Source organism: Stegostoma tigrinum, chromosome 5 (genome assembly GCF_030684315.1).
Source record: "Stegostoma tigrinum isolate sSteTig4 chromosome 5, sSteTig4.hap1, whole genome shotgun sequence".
Taxonomy (NCBI): Eukaryota; Metazoa; Chordata; class Chondrichthyes; order Orectolobiformes; family Stegostomatidae; genus Stegostoma; species Stegostoma tigrinum.
Window position 1 is genome coordinate 66559266 of NC_081358.1, and position 19643 is coordinate 66578908.

Below are 19643 nucleotides of genomic sequence, written 5' to 3' on the forward strand. Positions count from 1 at the left end.
GTCACAGTTATGCCAGGGTAAAAGGGCGTACTGACTGTTGGGTATGCGCTGCGGTCCCACACCATGGAGAATCCGGAATCCCTCTCACGGTAGTACCATTCACCAATGAAGAGGTGTACGAGGTGCAACAATTTGACTTGGGCTCAAATGATATCAAATGGAGATCTGAAAGGGGTGATTATAAATTTGTGGGATGGTTCCCACGACCGGCTCCGAAAACCCCGGGTGCTATCAATGGCCTTAGGGTTTCCCCACCGAAAGGAGCAGTCAATACCACTTGTTTCTGTGATCAGAATGAAAGCGCACCCTTCCAGTTAGGAAACTCATTGTGTGTCTCCACCAGCCCAGCCACTGACACAACCATACCCCGAATATTGAACGGAACATATTGGATATGCGGCCAAAAGGCCTATCCCTTTATTCCCGGGGAAAGGTACATTCGGGTGACCGAATGCATAGGAAGCGTAGAAATGATGATTTTGATCTAACACTGCCTCAAAGTCAGAAAGGCTGGAGTGGCTGCTGCTACCTCACCTACCTAATTCCCCATCTGAGGCTGTTAGATAAAACCCCAGAAATAACTCGGAATGGGCAGGGAGGGAAGCGGACAACCCCGAGAAGTAACCGAAGGGGATCGCTTCCTCTGGACTTTAATACCTACGTATGGGACTGCCCGAGCAGGAAGAGAAATACAAAAGCTGGCAGCTTCCCTGGAAGAATTGGCCAATAACACTGCCGATGCTTTGGCCGACACCCAATCCCAAGTGGCGGCCATAACGACCAAAATGATAGCCGCCAGAATAACGATCCTTCAGAACAGGATGGCTCTAGATTATGTTCTGGCAGTGAAAGGTGTTACCTGTGCACTAATTGGGGAAGAATGTTGTACGTACATACCTGATGTATCCCATAACATTACTGATATCTCCCAACACGTGCGAGACAAAATCGCCAAGATAAGGGAGGCCGGTAACCGATACTGGAATGAAAAAGGCTGGGAATGGGGGGACTGGGGATTAACTGGTTGGAGAAGGTGGTTGGTTAATTTGGCCATCTATGGATTATTGATATTAGTGGGTCTGGTGGTGGGGTTTAATGTACTCAAATGGATACTGAACCGATTAATGACATCTCTTGGGGAATGAACCTTAATACATCACCAGATGTTTTTACAATCCGCAGATAGTATGCAACAAAGAGAAAGCCAAAGAATGCTTTTAGAGTTCGAAAAACGAACATCACAAAGAATGATTTAAGGGCTAGCCGTGTACAAGATTGTGAACCTCAACGCAAGCAAGCATCAGAGGGCAGAGAATGATTAGTGCAGAAACAACAGTTTAAGAAAAAGAAAAAGGGGGAATTGTGAGAAAATAGAAATGTTGTTTCTGCAGAAATAGGGGACAGGGGTCTTGCAAAAGAAAATTATTATAATTATGCAAAGCAGCCGTTAGCACGGCTAGATAGGGATGTGCTAAAGATAAGGAGGTAGTAGCAGGAACTTATTCCTACAGACCTGACGATTTGCACGCATAGCATGGCTAGTGCTCTGTAGGAGAACCAAATAAGGATTGTAATAAACAAGGGGGACGGGGTCTTAGGCCAGCAGAAAAGGGAACAATAAACAAGGGCAGCGCAATAGGATAGAAAATGATAGGATGAGATTAGACCAATGAGACTAGGGAGGTGTGATTCCGCAACTTGTAAACAGTATAAGAATGTTTAACATGCTTTGTAGGGTGTGCCTGTCTAGCAGACACCCTTTCTTGCAAGGTCGTACAGAATAAAATTGTTTTGTTTCCAAGGCTTTGTCTCAGGCTGAATTTGTGAGCAGGGACTGTTTCTCACAGTAGGTAGGAGATGGAGGCGCGGCTTGGGGTGGAGTGAAGGGATGGGTGAGAGGAAGAACAGGTTAGGGAGGCAGAGACAAGGCTGGACCTATGTACTCTGGAGTTGAAAAGAATGAGCGTTAATCTCATTGAAACATGATAGAGTTTGGAGGCTTTACCAGGGTAAAGACTGAAAGGTTGTTTACCCTGACTGCGAAAATTGGAACATAGGGCAAAATCTGAGGATAACCAGTCAATAATTTAAAATTGATCTGAGAAATGTCTTTACTCAGCATGTTATATATCATTGCAATGGTCTACTTATTAAGGTTGTGGATGATCCATCATTTTGGAACAAAAAAAGGCTAAGGCAGACAGGCTTTTAGCTCTCAGGGAATCCAAGAATATGGGAATCAGAAAGAAAAATGAAGTTAGGGTTTAGAATTGGCCATATTATATTGATTGGTGAAGGAGGCTTGAGGGCTTGTTTAATCGACCGTTGGGCCTATTTCTTATATTCTTGTGTTCTTTATTCCTTATTTTCTGAATCCATTCATTGGTCAGAATTTTTTCAGTCTCCGAGAAGCAGCTTTTAAAGAGAAATTGGACAGGAAATTTTCAAAAAACAAGTGTTGGGCCAGCTTCCCAATGTTTTCCTGCTTCCATACGTGTTTCCTGCAGACAGGAGGACAGCTGTAGTAATGACACATATAACAGTGGTGGACAGATAGTTGAGCTAAATCGATAGACCATTTTGAGCTGCCATCTCCTGTTCCCTCCAGATCAGCAGCACACAGCCTTCACAATGGTGTCTCTGTATGCCCTTCACTTTGGAGCTCTGAATTGTGCACTCAGCAATTTGTCTTCCAGTCCTAGTTTACACTGAATGAGGAGACAACCTAAGAAACACACAGGGCCAGAACTAGAACTGGTCCTGCAACAGACTCATGATGTTCATGGCAAAGTCAAGCCTATTGTCACTAACTTTTAAGGATTGTGAAACCTATCTCTGTATATGAATATTTCTATTGAAGCATTTGTTTTCTAAATCAATAAGACATAGGGCTGTATTTTCAGTTTGCATATTTTGTCAAGTGTGATTTGAGTTGCCTGTTGTGCCATGGCTTGTAATGAGCTTTGTCATGCCACCTTCTGATCTTCACATCATCAATTAATCATCTGGGCTCTTTGGCACCCTTATCATTCAGTCAGTTCGTTGGTATTTGTCATTGCCAGGGCCTGCTACCATTCAAGCTGCTGACACCATCTTTAGAGAACGGCTGCACATAGAACATAGAACAATACAGCACAGAACAGGCCCTTCGGCCCTCAATGTTGCACCAACCAGTGAACTAATGTAAGTCCATCCCCCTAAACTGTCCCATCAGCATCCATCTGCTTATCCAAGGACTGTTTAAATGTCCCTAATGTGGCTGAGTTAACTACATTGGCAGGCAGAGCATTCCACGCCCTTACCACACTCTGAGTAAAGAACATGCCTCTGACATTTGTCTTAAATCTATCGCCCCTCAATTTGTAGCTATGCCCCCTCATACAAGCTGATGTCATCATCCTAGGAAAAAGACTCTCACTGTCCACTCTACCTAATCCTCTGATCATCTTACATGTCTCTATTAAATCCCCACTTAGCCTTCTTCTCTCTAATGAGAACAGACCATGTCCCTCAGCCTTTTTTCATAAGACGTTCACTCCAGACCAGGCAACATCCTGGTAAATCTCCTCTGCACCTTTTCCAATGCTTCCACATCCTTTCTGTAATGAGGCGACCAGAACTGTACGCAATATTCCAAGTGAGGCCACTCTAGCGTTTTATACGGCTCCAGAACTCAATCCCTCTACCAATAAAACCTAAACACATGTGTGTTGCAATCTAGACATTGGCCATCACACTGTGATCTTTAAACATTTTCCCATGGAAATTGCCCAGAAAGCAGGTCCCACTTTGTGGACGGAGACATATAAGGATGGTAGATGTGGGGAATGTGTTGTCATTTTTCTTGCTGACTGTCAAAGGAAACCATGGTGGCTCAGTGGTTAGCATCACAATGCCAGGGACCTGGAATCGATTTCACCCTCAGAGCACTGTCTGTCGCAAATTTGCACATTCTCCCTATGTCTGCATGGGCATTCATCGTTTTTTTCCCACAGTCCAATGATGTGAAAGTTAGGTAGATTGACCATGCTAAATTACCCATAGTGTTTAGGGATGTGTAGGTTAGGTGCATTAGCGATTAGGTACATGACAGGGTTACAGGCACAGGTTAGCAGGATGGGTCTCAGTGGGATGCTCTTTGGAGTGTCAGTGTGGAATTGTTGGGCTGAATGGCCTGTTTCAATTCTGTGGGAATTTAATGGAAGCACCAAGCCACCAAACAATAGTCTGGATACAGATAGTGGCATGGATTAATACTGTGTTCTGAGTTAAATCGAATGCACTGTAGCACATGAAGATGGTTAATGATCATCTGCACTCCACAAAGTTAAGTACCATCATCTTCTCCCTGCATTCTCACACTCACAGAACCATCACCTAGTCTAAACCTGCCACTGTACATGCATCTCACCATATTTCATGGACTGTAACATTCACTATTGTCCGCATCAAGGCAACGTATGTTATGGCAAGATGTGCGGCAGAGTTAAACGAGAAATTCAGTGAGGCCAATTTTGAAAGTAGTAAGTTTCATTCCATCTTTTATTCTTTTCTTTTGCTGAGTGGTGAAGTGAGTTGTTCAACAGGCGGCACTGAGATGCCAATCAATGGTGATTACAAATAGTTAAACACTTGGTTAATGTTACAACTCCCCTCAATAGGGTTTAGCTTCCTATCTTATCAAATGTGCCAAACAAGTTAGACATCCAGAAATCTCAACATGGAAGCCCAAGTGGGTACCTACCTCTGGCACTGAACACCCTCGGTGTTTATCAGCACCAAACAGCATTACAGAGCACAATCCATGGACAACAGCTGCATACATATCTTTATCCACAGATATTGGCATCTGACATTTGCTAATTCTTCACAATCATCATGACACTTCTCTAATCCACTAGCGGGCAGCTTAGGAAGCAGGGCACAGTATCAAGTAACATTGAAAGGCTGAAGCAGTGATGCTTTCAGAGCTGTTCACTTGATCTCTTAATGCACCATGCTGCATCCATGCCTTGATATGTCAGCACATTGGAATCTCATCCAGAGCCAAAGGCTGTCAGTATTGCCATTTGATGGGCTTTTTTGTGAAGATTATAGAGACAGGCTACTTCTTATTTTTGTCCACTGTCTGGTGGGGAGAGGGAAGAAACAGTCTTGTTTTATGGTACGCTGAGATGTAACTTTAACATCAAAAGCATGTTGCCTGCATATCAAATACACTGCACGTCTATTCAACTAAACATTGCAAATCACTGGGGCTAGTCCTTGCCCTAGTCAGGAAAAGGTTGCTGTCAGTTTGGGGATCCATGTACCGAAAGTGAATGGCACAGTACGGGACTTGGGCCAGAATAAGTTATTCACTTGCGATGCACATTATCAGGAGACTTGTCTGAATGCAGCCAGGGAATGTGCAAGAACCCCTTCACCCGCTTCCAACACAAGTCCTCCTCCTGGACACCACCCCCAGGCCTCCTACCCTCCCTCGACCTCTTCATCTCCAACTGCCGTCGAGACATTAAACCGCCTCATCCTCTCCACCCCTCTCACCCACTCCAACCTCTCCCACGCAGAACGGGCAGCCCTCCGCTCCAACCCCAACCTCACCATCAAACCCGCAGACAAGGGTGGCGCAGTGGTAGTATGGCACACTGACCTCTACATCGCCGAGGCCAGACGCCATATCTCCAACACCACCTCCTACCGCCCCCTCGATCATGACCCCACACCCGAGCACCAAACCATCATCTCCAACACCATTCATGACCTCATCACCTCAGGGGACCTCCCACCCACAGCCTCCAACCTCATTGTTCCCCAATCCCGCACGGCCCATTTCTATCTCCTTCCCAAAATCCACAAACCTGCCTGCCCTGGTCGACCCATCGTCTCAGCCTGCTCCTGCCCCACCGAACTCATCTCCACTATCTGGACTCCATTTTCTCCCCTTTGGTCCAGGAACACCCTACCTACGTCCGTGACACCACCCACACCCTCCACCTCCTCCAGGACTTCCAATTCCCTGGCCCCCAACACCTCATCTTCACCATGGACGTCCAGTCCCTATACACCTGCATTCCGCATGCAGATGGCCTCAAGGCCCTCCACTTCTCCCTGGCCTGCAGGCCCGACCAGTCCCCCTCCACCGACACCCTCATCCGCCTAGCTGAACTCATCTTCACCCTCAACAACTTCTCTTTTGACTCCTCCCACTTCCTACAGACTAAGGGGGTGGCCATGGGCACCCGCATGGGCCCCAGCTATGCCTGCCTCTTTGTAGGTTACGTGGAACAGTCCCTCTTCCGCACCTACACAGGCCCCAAACCCCACCTCTTCCTCCGGTACATTGATGACTGTATCAGCGCCGCCTCTTGCTCCCCAGAGGAGCTCGAACAGTTCATCCACTTCACCAACACCTTCCACCCCAACCTTCAGTTCACCTGGGCCATCTCCAGCACATCCCTCACCTTCCTGGACCTCTCAGTCTCCATCTCAGGCAACCAGCTTTGAACTGATGTCCATTTCAAGCCCACCGACTCCCACAGCTACCTAGAATACACCTCCTCCCACACACCCTCCTGCAAAAATTCCATCCCCTATTCCCAATTCCTCCGCCTCCGCTGCACCTGCTCCCACGATAAGACATTCCATTCCCGCACATCCCAGATGTCCAAGTTCTTCAAGGACCGCAACTTTCCCCCCACAGTGATCGAGAATGCCCTTGACCGCGTTTCCCGTATTTCCCGCAACATATCCCTCACACCCCGACCCCGCCACAACCGCCCAAAGAGGATCCCCCTCATTCTCACACACCACCCTACCAACCTCCGGATACAACGCATCATCCTCCGACACTTCCGCCATTTACAATCCGAAACCACCACCCAAGACATTTTTCCATCCCCTCCCCTGTCTGCTTTCCGCAGAGACCACTCTCTCTGTGACTCCCTTGTTCGCTCCACATTGCCCTCCAACCCCACCACACCCGGCACCTTCCCCTGCAACCGCAGGAAATGCTACACTTGCCCCCACACCTCCTCCCTCACCCCTATCCCAGGCCCCAAGATGACATTCCATATTAAGCAGAGGTTCACCTGCGCATCTGCCAATGTGGTATACTGCATCCACTGTACCCGGTGTGGCTTCCTCTACATTGGGGAAACCAAGCGGAGGCTTGGAGACCGCTTTGCAGAACACCTCCGCTCAGTTCACACCAACAACTGCACCTCCCAGTCGCAAACCATTTCCACTCCCCCTCCCATTCTTTAGATGACATGTCCATCATGGGCCTCCTGCAGTGCCACAATGATGCCACCCGAAAGTTGCAGGAACAGCAACTCATATTCCGCCTGGGAACCCTGCAGCCTAATGGTATCAATGTGGACTTCACCAGTTTCAAAATCTCCCCTTCCCCAACTGCATCCCTAAACCAGCCCAGTTCGTACCCTCCCCCCACTGCACCACACAACCAGCCCAGCTCTTCCCCTCCACCCACTGCATCCCAAAACCAGTCCAACCTGTCTCTGCCTCCCTAACCAGTTCTTCCTCTCACCCATCCCTTCCTTCCACCCCAAGCCGCACCCCCATCTACCTGCTAACCTCATCCCACCTCCTTGGCCTGTCTGTCTTCCCTGGACTGACCTATCCCCTCCCTACCTCCCCACCTATACTCTCCCCACCTATCTTCTTTACTCTCCATCTTTGGTCCGCGTCCCCCTCTCTCCCTATTTATTCCAGTTCCCTCTCCCCATCCCCCTCTCTGATGAAGGGTCTAGGCCCGAAACGTCAGCTTTTGTGCTCCTGAGATGCTGCTTGGCCTGCTGTGTTCATCCAGCCTCACATTTTATTATCTTGCAAGAACCTATCCTGTAAGGCCAGCATCAGCAGTCAGTGGAATTGTGTATCATTAGTCGAGGATTTGCAAACACTGCGATCAGACTCTGGTTAGACATGCTCATTGAAATTAGCCAGATGTGTGGGGTAAATACAATCCTGGGTGACCATCCATGAATCATTAAAGAAGGTCCAAGACGGACTTGCTGGGGCAGTGAGGAAATCACTGACAAAAGGAATGGATACTCAAGTTTTGTGTTGAGGGAGGAGCTTAGAAGAGCAAGGTGGGCATCATTAAAGTTTCACATCAGAATCCAGGGGCAGGGAAGATGGTTGAAGGCGAAGTTCAAAGTGGTAGGTCTCCATATTGTTGGTAGTTAATGATGTAAATAGGCTGTCAAGATAGTGCAAAACAAAAGGGACCCGGAGGCTCTGGGGCAAGTGACTTAGTGACCAGGAGAGACACAATGCTGTCAGAGCCCATAGCAAAATGCATTCCTGTCATCATTTGTCATTCTTTACATAGGTAACGCAACTAGAAATTGCTGAGACTACACCTATTGGGGACGGAACCAGTGTCACTTTGGACAAAAGTGTGGGATCCAAATCTTCTAGATGCTATGATATTGAAGGAACAAATGCATGAAGCATGTGTTTGTATATGTCAGCAACATTTTATTTATAAACATTTCTTCGCACTGATGTGATGAATGCAGAATAGATCTGCTTATAAATTAAATGTTGGTCAAAAACAAATTAGACCATGCCTTTGCTGCCAACAGAATGAGCATTCTCATCTCAGTTAACAGCAATAACTTAAACAGAGGTAAAGGCAGTCCAAAACCCCCCATCACTTACGGAAGTGAAATGGTACAAGGTGAACATTGCTGCATCAAATGCAACAAAAGTATAATGATGGACTCTAATAAATGCAATCAAAAGTGAAATGGTTGGTAGGCCTTGAAAGCTAGATCTGGATGCTTTACAGCCTCACAAAATGATGCAGGGGCAAGAAATATTAGTCTATTTGTGGATCCCCTCTGAGGAGTAAGTTGTTCCAGAAAAAGCATGTGGTAAAAGGGGATATAATCAAGTGTGAGGCATATCATAGGGATGGAGTTAGCAGTTACTGGGGAGTGTTTGTTAAGATACAATGAGAAATCTCACTAGGCCTTGCAACGACCATTGAAAAAGCTTGATATAACTCACACTTAGCCAAAAGAAATGTATATTTCAGCCTTGAGTGTTAATGTTTTTCTTATATATTGTAACTTTAAATTTAATGCATTGGTGATAATTATTGAGGGTGTAAAAGAAAGCTTCTAATTTTGCAATTATGTTAATCCAAACAGCAGTTAGAAGTCATAGTATACACTGGCACAAATGACATATATAGAAATAAGGATGTGATCTTGCAGAGTGATTCCAGAGAATTAGGAAAAAAGTTAAAAACCAGGACCTCGAGGATGATAATCTCTGGATTACTTCCAGTGCCACGTGCTAGTGATTTTCTGAACAGGAAGATATGGCAGATGAATGAGTGGCTAAAGAATTGGTGCAGGGGGCAGGAATTCAGATTCCTGGATCATTGGGATCTTTTCTGGGGCAGAGGTACCCTGTTCAAGAAGGACAAGTTGCACCTGAACTGGAAGAGGATCAATATCCTAGTGCACAAATTTGCTAGTGCTACAAGGGAGGATTTAAACTAGATTGGCAGGGGAGTGGGTTCCTAAACAGCAGAGAGGTAACTGTGAGGCTGGAAGGTGATACTGTAATCAGAAATAGCACGTTTAAGAGACAGGTCAGGATGGAACACGACATGGAGCGAGGAATGCCTGTTGGATTAAATTGCATCTACTTCAATACAAAAGTGCTGACAGGTGAACTCCACAGCATGGATAGGTAGGTGGAATTGGGATATGATCGCAATTACAGAAACATGGCTGAGGGATGGACAGGACTGGCAGCTTAATGTTCCAGGGACCAGGTGCTTTAGGCAGGACAGAGGTGGAGGAAAGAGGGGAGGGGAGTTGCATTTTTGATTAAGGGGAGTATCACAGCAGTAGTCAGAGTTGAAATAACTGAGGGATCATTCAGTAAGGTTTTGTGGGTTGAGCTAAGATATAAGAGGGGATGGTGACATTATTTTACCCTAGGCCCCCAATTAGTCAAGTGGAATTGGAGGAACAAATATGCAGGGAGACTGTGGAGACTTGCAGGAGCAAGAGGGTTGTCATAGTGGGGGATTTTATATTTCCTAACATAGACTGGGACTGTCCTAGTGTTAAGGGCTTAGTTGGGGTGGAATTTGTTAAATGTGTTCTGAAAAGTTTCCTTAAGCAGTATATATAGGGCTCTATTCAGGAAGGGGCAAAGCTTAATCTACTCTTGGGAAGTAGGGCAGGACAGGTGACTGGGGTTACATTGGGACCAATGACCATAGTTCTATAAATTTTAAAATAATTATGGAAAAAGACAAAACTGGCCCACTAGTTCAAAGTTCTAAACTGGGGCAAGGCAAATTTTTGATGGAATTAGACAGGAGTTTGCAGGGGTTGATTGGAGTAGTTCATTTGCAGTTAATGGACCTCTGGTAAGTAGGAAGCCTTTAAAAGTGTGATAGCTAGAATTCAAGACCTTTGCATTCCTGTGAGGGTAAAGGGCAAGGTTGGCAGGAGTAGGGAACACTGGATGACAAGAAATATTAGTGCTGTGACCAGGAAAAAGAAGGAGACATGACTCAGGAGCCAGCACTGAGATGAAGAGAATCCCTGGAGGTATATAGGGGATGCAGCAGTTTACTGAAGAAGGAGATCAGGAGGAGGAAAAGGAGGAATGAGATAGCTTTGGCTGAGAAGATTAGGGTGAGTCTAAAGAGATTCTGTAAGTATGTTAAAGGAAAAAGAATTACTTGAGGGAGAATAGGACCCCTCAAGGACCAAAGTGGACATGTATATGTGAAACCGCAAGAGATGGGCGAGGTCCTCAATGAATACTTCTCCTTTGTGTTAACCATTCAGAAAGACATGAAGACTTGGGAACTTCGGGAAGTTAATGGTGATATCTTGGGAACAGACCGTATCACAGTACAGGAGGTGTTAGAAGTTAGAATGCACGGAGGTGGATAAATCTCTTTGTCCTCACCAGATATATCCAAGAGCACTGCAAGAAGCTAGAGAAGAAATTGCAGGGGCCAGGCTGATAAATATGCCAAAGTGAAAATAACATCAAGGGTAAATATTATGTCATTTGATCCTCAAATATACTTATTCATTAGTTAGTTCTGGCAGAAGCTTGGGTTGCCTAAATTAAATTTCTGCTCCAAATAGAATTTTGCATAGGATACTCTGAAAACTATACAGAGGACCGTTAAGAAGCAAAAGGTTTACTCCAAAGCAATCCACTCCAAACCCATGAATTCTAGGTCTGAATCATGATGCTTGTTCAAATTCACCTTAAATCTTTCTTTAGATATGCAGATATGATCCTCCTGATGACAAGAGGGCCTCATTGTCATTTTGAAATTAGCCTAACTGTGGAGTTGACTTAGATTTCCTTGCTGGGTTGAAACCAGCCAAAGGACAATTGGCAGGAGCAGGCCCTTCCAGAATATTTAATTGTAGAGTCAAAAGGAGCAGCTGTGCTTTTTCAAAAGGAAAATGTAACCTTCTCCTTTCCAGAGTCTTCCCCTATTTCCCTCCTTCCCAAAAGGCTGACCTCCAAAGAATGCCAGACACTATATTTACTTTGGATTAGACCAACAAGATGTTCAATTTGACTGGCAAACAGCCTCATCCAGGTGATTTCAAAAGCCTTTTCGCTATTGTTAACCAGTGACATGTTAATGAGGTCCTGCTGTTAAGCTGTACTGGACCTGACAGCTCAATAGCCTACCTTTCCATCAGCAAGCAATGAATTATTATTTTACATTATATAAAGTGATTTAAATTCTAAAAGCAACACAGACAATAAATGTTTGTCCAGCGAGCAAATACCCATTCCACAAGTGAATTTTAAGAAACATTTTCTTTGTAAAAGCTTAATGATAAAACTGTTATTATAACATGTGAATTTAGTGAATATGAAGTACTAAAGTAGTGCCAAATTTACAATGAAGCAAAAATGCCTATGTCATTTCCAATGCTAGCAGATGCTGTCTAAATGGGATTTTTATTTTGTTACACAAAGTATGAGAATGAGACCCAGACACAATTAGATTAAATTGGGGGTAGAAAACAAGCAAAAGAATGTGGAATGCATATTTTGTTTATGATTGGAATTTTGATGTTTCATTCGCCCACATTATCTGTCATAAGTCGTTATTGGAACGCTGCTCTGTTTTGGAATAATGTGATTGGCTGCATAATAGTTTTTCGTCAACATTGTCAGTCACATTGTTCCCTGTTATGTGGTGGGGAAATGTAATTATTAATTCAAATATTATTATTAATGCATAGAAGGCTAATCCCAGTTAAAACATGACTCCAGTGTTCACTCAAAATAATGCTGCTATAAAACGTTAAAACTGTGTGTCCTGGGCTAGCAGTCCAGGGAGGATGAATACAAAGTGTGGAGCTGGATGAACACAGCAGGCCAAGCAGCATCTCAGGAGCATAAAAGCTGACATTTTGGGCCTAGACCCTTCATCAGAAAAGGGGGATGGGGAGAGGATTCTGAAATAAATAGGGAGATAGGGGGAGGTGGACTGAAGACGGATGGAGGAGAAGATAGTTGGGGAGGAGAGTATGGGTGGGGAGGTAGGGAGGGGATAGGTCAGTCCAGGGAGGACAGACAGGTCAAGGGGGCGGGATGAGGTTAGTAGGTAGGAAATAGAGGTGCGGCTTGAGATGGGAGGAGGGGATAGGTGAGAGGAAGAACAGGTTAGGCAGGCCGGGACGAGCTGGGCTGGTTTTGGGATGCAGTGGGGGGAGGGGAGATTTTGAAGCTGGTGAAATCCACATAGATACCATTAGGCTGCAGGGTTCCCAAGCGGAATATGAGTTGCAGTAAACAACTGCACCTCCCAGTCGTGAACCATTTCAACTTCCCCTCCCATTCCTTAGATGACGTGTCCATCCTGGGCCTCCTGCAATGCCACAATGATGCCACCCGTAGGTTGCAGGAACAGCAACTCATATTCCGCTTGGGAACCCTGCAGCCCAATGGTATCAATGTGGATTTCACCAGCTTCAAAATCTCCCCTCCTCCCACTGCATCCCGAAACCAGCCCAGCTCGTCCCAGCTTGCCTAACCAGTTCTTCCTCTCACCTATCCCCTTGTCCCACCTCAAGCTGCACCTCCATTTCCTACCTACTAACCTCATCCCACCCCCTTGACCTGTCTGTCCTCCCCAGACTGACCCATCCCCTCCCTACCTCCCCACCCATACACTCGTCCCCAACTATCTTCTCCTCCATCCATCTTCAGTCCACCTCCCCCTCTCTCCCTATCTATTTCAGAATCCTCTCCCCATTTCCCTTTTCTGATAAAGGGTCTAGGCCCGAAATGTTAGCTTTTGTGCTCCTGAGATGTTGCTTGGCCTGCTGAATTCATCCAGCTCCAGCATCTGAGGTTCCCATTATCCCAGAGAGGATGATGCCTGCTTAAATTGTTGAAGAAGAATTGATAATGTTAACTTCTCTTAACTCGAGAAAAGATAGGAAATTAAACAGCAAAGAGCACTCCAATATTTAACATTCAGATCTGCTCAAAGCAAACAGCAGGCTGGAGTTTTCATTTTTAGCATAAATATTTGTCTGATATTCCAAGCTGTTGCCACATCACTTTTCCAGCAAAATCAGTGGCTTATTGAAGGGCAAATACTTGATTTTTCCAAATTAGATTTGTACAGTAAACCAGCAGCAAATTGTATGTACAACCCCATGTGCAGTTCTCAAATTATTTGAATATATTAATCGATAGATTCTATTCCATATTCGACAATTTGTGTTCAAGAAAACAAATTATTTCCTGTCTCAGAATAACAATGTTATCATAGATTAAAAAATTATATTTGTTTTTATTGTTCTGAAATAGAACAGAGCAACCTGACAACCTGGCTTATCAACAATCAAGAAACTCTACAACTAAATCGAGTACTTTGAATGAAGTTTGGTGATTGTAAGGTACTGTCACTTTAAAGTAGTCATTATTTTGAATGGTTTGTAGACTTTTCATATTTTCAAACACTATTTGTCAACTTGGCAAAAATACAACTTCCTGGTCACCAATACTAACCTTAAATTACTTAATTTAGCAGTAGAGCTCACTTGACAACTAATAGAGGTTGCTTAAAAAATGTTTGTATTATTATTTCCAAGTGTTGTGCAAACCTAAAATGTCACAAAGTCAGCATCCACTGAATTACCTGACCTGGCCAAAGCTCTATAGTTTTTAAACGTTAATAGCTGTCAGATGACTTTGGTATTTATCAAGTGAAATGTTTTCAGCATTCTGTTTTCGTAAATATAGCCAGCTAATTCTGCTTAAAATCAAGGTCCAATTTAACATAGTAAGCTTCAAGATAGGTTTCACTAACAATAGGACATTCTGTGTTGTCTCTCAAACGCTTTCATGAAAACTTAGCTCAGTCAGAAGAAGAGCAATGAGTGAACAGTTGATGTGGTTATTTCAGTAGCTCAAATAATCTAATACAAAGGTAAGGAAAGAAAATCAATGATACTAATTTAAGCTAATTTGATTTTGTGAATAGTGAAAAACAGTGACAATGGAAGGAAAAAAGAAGACAAAGTTTATATAATGCTTTTCATAACATTTAAATGAGGGGGGGCAGGAAATTCAGAACGGATTTGGAAAAAATCTTTTTCATTCAGTGGGTAGTGGGATTCTGAAATGCGCTGCCTGAAATGATAGTGGAGGCTCGAAATTTTTTAGTGGTAGTTATGTAGGTGCAGACTCAATGGGCCAAAGGGACCTTTCTGCACTCTATGAATTTATGAACTGAAGTACTTCTTTGCAACCAATGATTAGCTGTTGGAGTGTAGTCAAAAATGCAGGAAATGCAGTGGTTGCTTTGCACACGACAAATTCTCACAAACAGATTTTAAAAGCATGTTCATTCATGTATTATGGACATTGTTGGCTGGGTCAGTATTTGATCCCTATCATTTGATTGTTGATTGATGGATACTTATTGGCCAAGGCTACAGGAATAACATCCCTGTTCTTCTTTGAATTAGAGTGTTTGGATCCTTCATTTCCACCAAAACTGCCCATTGAGCCTCAGCTTAACATTACATTCAAAGACAACACCTACTACAATCCTGGGATTGCCAGCTCCACTGGATATATTCCAGGAGATATCAAGAAAGTGAAAACCCGGAAGCCAGTGACATAGTGTGAGCCTGTCCTAGTTTTGAGAAGAATGTATGAACAGATGCATAAGTACAAATCTTGCCCTGCCTTCTCTTATTGCTGTCAAATGCACAGTGTCACCATTCAATACTGGCAGCACAGTGGCTCAGTGGTTAGCACTGCTGCCTCACCAGGTCCCTGCACCAGGATCCCAGGTTTGATTCCACCCTCAAGCGACTATCTGTGCGGAGTTTGCCCATTCTCCCTATGTCTGCGTGGGTTTCCTCCAGGTGCTCTGGTTTTCTCGCCAAGTCCAAAGATGTGCAGGCTCGGTGGATTGGACATGCTAAATTGCCCATAGTGTTCAGGCATGTGTGGATGGGATGGGTCTGGGTGGGATGCTCTGACAGTTGGTGAGGACTTGTTGGGCTGAAAAGCCTGTTTCCACACTGTAGGAATTCTATGATCAATTGCATTTGAGCCAAGGCTACTAATGCTGCTGCTGCTGAGTGTACTTTCTGTTGCAGTAAAATCCAGCTGTTACTCTTAGCTTTTACTTATCTTTTGGTGTTTCACTCCTGGCAAATCACATCAGTGCTACCCAACTAGATTGGTGGAGCTGTCATCTGGGAGTTGTAGTCTGTCCACCTGATTCAGGGATAGAGAGAAATTACATTTCAGTTCAATGGTTCTTCCTGGTTTGAGGTGTGATGATCTTTGTAGACCAAATTGGCTCAACTCATACAATAATGTTAAAATAATGTATCTAGACTGCCTTATTTAATCAGGTGATTTTTGCTGATTCCATGAGATTCCCTAGCATTCCAGGAGGGTTGGCAATCAGCCTTGCTTTTCATGCACAGGTCCTGTAAATTAGAATCTTCTGACTCAGAGACAAGAATGCTACCAACTGAGCCAAGGCTGACAGTGAATCAACAGCCCATTTGATAGCTTTCCTTTCATTTCCATTGACTTTGAAGGGAGTGCATTATTGGCATGGAGGGATTTGTTTCATGAAGGCAAAAAACTGATGAGAGAGAAGCTGCAAAGTGATGAGGGACTCAAGATTAGGATCAATAACAATGAACAAAAAATCATGGCCAATTCCAATATTGTGTACATTCCTTTGGAGCGTACTAATGGAAATGAAGTCAACCAATAGTATTGGAAGCATCTTTTAAAAGAAAGACAATTCTGATAATAGCCTGACACATCGTACCTACCTTCTCGAGATCAAGGAAGGCAATATGGAAACTCAAAAAGAGAGAAAAATGGCCAAAAATATTCTTTAAAAATGAATCTTGCATACATGAGCTGAGGTGGAACGTTATAATTTTAACCTATGCATAGACAATTTTTCCTATGTTGATACTACTACGGCTGGGAACATTTCTTCAGTATACTCCACGGAAACTGGCAGAAAGGCTTTGTTTTGCAACTGTGATTTGCAAGACCAAAAATATCATTGCAATAAGCAACCTTATGCCAGCTGCTTCATTAACATTCAAGTCATTCAGCAAGTTTTGTAGAAGCATTGTAAGCTAATTAGACAAGGAAGTAAACCAACAACTGTAAAAACACTCCAGCAGAATGAATTGTGAACATTAAATTAGAAAATTAAATAAACAGTTTAACTTATGAGACTTGATGAAATTTAAAGGCAAATGGTACAGTGCAAACTTAACTCAATAAATTATCGGCTAAGCCCTATTGATGCCAGCTCTATCTTATCATCTATTAATTTTATTACTCCACCCCAGCTTTCCAGTGTAACTATATCTTGTCATATTCCTGATGCGTTATGAATCCTTGATGTTATAGCACTCATTTATGTGAGCTGTCATATCATTAGAATGTAGAATTATAATGTGACTGCTTCAAAGAAATGTCAGTTTAGGTTCACATCATAACTCTCCCAGTAAGGAGTACTATCCTCATTAGCTCCAGGCACACCATTTCTGAAATTCCTCATCAGCACCATGTCAGTTGTATAAGGAAATGACTCTGAAAGGGTTAATGTCCATATTAGACTGGCTCCCCTTATTCCCAATTGCATAGCCTCACACATGACATATCCTGATCAGAGAGACAGAAAAATTGCAAAATAAAGCTAAACCAGGGCTAAATGGTAGCTAAAACTGAATAGGACATCACACAAAGGCAAAATAAAAGGCTGTAGATATCAAAGAGTTAAGGAATGTTAGAAGATTGATAAAGTAACATTCACAATGATGTGTGTAAAGAACAGAGGAGAACGACAAATTGAACAATTTCCATGTTCGTGTACTGGCAAGGACTGGTAAGAGAATCTTGGGGAGGAAAGGTCATGAGGAAGGTGATATTGATGGTGTTGGGCCTGCCCTAAATTCCTTGTGGAGCCTGGAAGAAGATCATGTTGGCTACACAAATGAAAGCAACAAAATTAGCTTCAATACTGGGTCGCAACTTTTCAGCCGTGCTTCACCTTAATGGGAAAACCTCTCTGCTCAAGCCAGTGAAAGAATCATGGTTGCAAAACAGAGCACAGAGATTTCACAGCATTGTAGGGTTTGAAGAGGTTGGTGACAGAAAGTGGAAGGATTGGAAAAGATTTACAGTTATTCAAGACCCATGGTTCTTCTGTGGTTTGGTTACTATAAGGGGGAAGTTTAGTCTTCAGCTTCTGATGTTGTATTGGATCTGCTAATTGTTGATTCTACTGGTATACAACATGCTAAATGGATCTGCAGAGAGCACTATAATCATATATTTTTATGAACAACACCAGCCAAACATTCCTCATGTGCTGCCAAAGTAGACAGTGCAGCCTGCTCAATTTTATATATATAGATGTAAGAAATATTAGTGATCGGTTTCCAGTGCAGGTTGCTTATTCATGCAGTTTTTTGAAACTTAAATTCTTGAAGCTGTCCTAAGCTTTGTTTGTGCCAAATGATTCAGTGAATTCATCACTGCCAATTTCAAGATAAATAAACAAGTTGCCCTATCTTGCAATACAAAGAAAAAATATTGGTAATGACACAAAGCAAGGTGAAAGTACTCAGCACCAATTCTACACAACCGGGTAATAGTTAATTAATTTCTAAATCATCATTGGTATTCCTAGAAATGATTTGATTGACATCTTGAAACTTTTGAAAAATTCTTCTTTCATGAGACGTGGATGTCACAGGCTAGGACAGGATTTATTGTTCACCCCAAATTGTCATTGTTATGCCGAGTTCCAAGGTGAGTTTCCCTCAAGATGGACACCCCAAATTGTCTAGATTCCAGCAATGGGGGATGATGTAGCTCTCATTCTTCATTCACCTGTTCCTTCAGTCGGTCGCAACAAAATTAATTTAAAAAGGATCTCTTTCCTTGTGAAGCCTTTCTCAAAGACCAAACAGATTAATCTGTTTAAAGGCACCAATTTAAACAGGCTTTCTTGAGTAAAACAAAAAGTGAGTTTATCAGTTACCAAGTGTGAGAAGAAATAATGCAAGACACAAAACCACAGATTATGTATAAAGAGTGAAACCAAATATGTTAAAGGTTGTGAAGACTAGATAGTGGAATGTTGTGGTTATCGCATTGGATTGTACCAGTAGTACTGATGCTAGTAGGCAAGCAGATTATTTTCAATATACTTGGCTTTGCCAGTAAATTGAAAGATATTTTGTCGTGTTTCCTTCTGATCGATTTCACTTGCAACACTCAGGATGATATTAGTCTTCTACGTGTTACTTGCAAAGCAAGGGTAATGATGGTTAAACTATGAAAATCACAAAAGATTAATCCACTAATACATCAAGATCGGGTTTGTGGGTGATCAGAGGTTTTGATCTTCATTATAGCACCATGGAGAAGATGGCAGTGAGCTGTTTGCCTTGAAGTTTTGCAATCATGCAGTTCTGTAAGAAAAGAAATGAATTTGATCCAGGCTTGTCGGCAACTTGCAGATGATAATGTTCTCTTGCAACTAATTTCCTACACCTTCCAGGCGGCTGAGATCGTGGACTTGAAAAGTGCTGTGAAAGGAACTTTAGTGAGATGCTGCAGTGTATCTTGTAAAGGTATAGATAGCTATCACTGTGTGTTGCTGGTGAAGTGTGTGACCCTTTGAAGTGATAGATGGTGTGCAGTCAATTGCATTGCCTTGTCAAGGAGGCTGTCAAGCTTCTTGAGTGTTGCTGGAGCTTATCAATCTAGGCATGCAGGGAGTAATCCATGACAATCTTGACTTGTATCTTTGTAGATAGTGAACAGGTTTGGAGGAGTCAGGAAGTGAGTTATCTGCCATGGAATTCCTCGCCTCTGACCCATCCTTGTAGCATTGGAATAATATGGCTGGTCTAGTTCCTTTCCTAGTCAATGGCACCATCCAGGATGTTGATAATGGAGGATTCATTGAAGACAATGACATTGAATGTTAAGGGTGATGTGTATGCTTTCTTTAGTTGGAGGTGACCATTGCCTGTCATCTGAGTAGCATGTTACTTGCTACTTATCAGACCAAG

At 43.3% G+C, this 19643-nt stretch overlaps 1 long non-coding RNA gene across 1 annotated transcript in view; it reads left to right on the forward strand.

Annotated features, from left to right (window-relative positions):
• LOC125451710 (uncharacterized) overlaps positions 1-19643 on the forward strand; it is a 37918-nt gene that overhangs the window by 3431 nt on the left and 14844 nt on the right. Inside the window, exons 2-3 of the long non-coding RNA XR_007247360.2 lie at positions 10978-11063; positions 13867-13955. This is a non-coding gene — a long non-coding RNA (uncharacterized LOC125451710). The remainder of the gene's footprint in view (positions 1-10977; positions 11064-13866; positions 13956-19643) is intronic.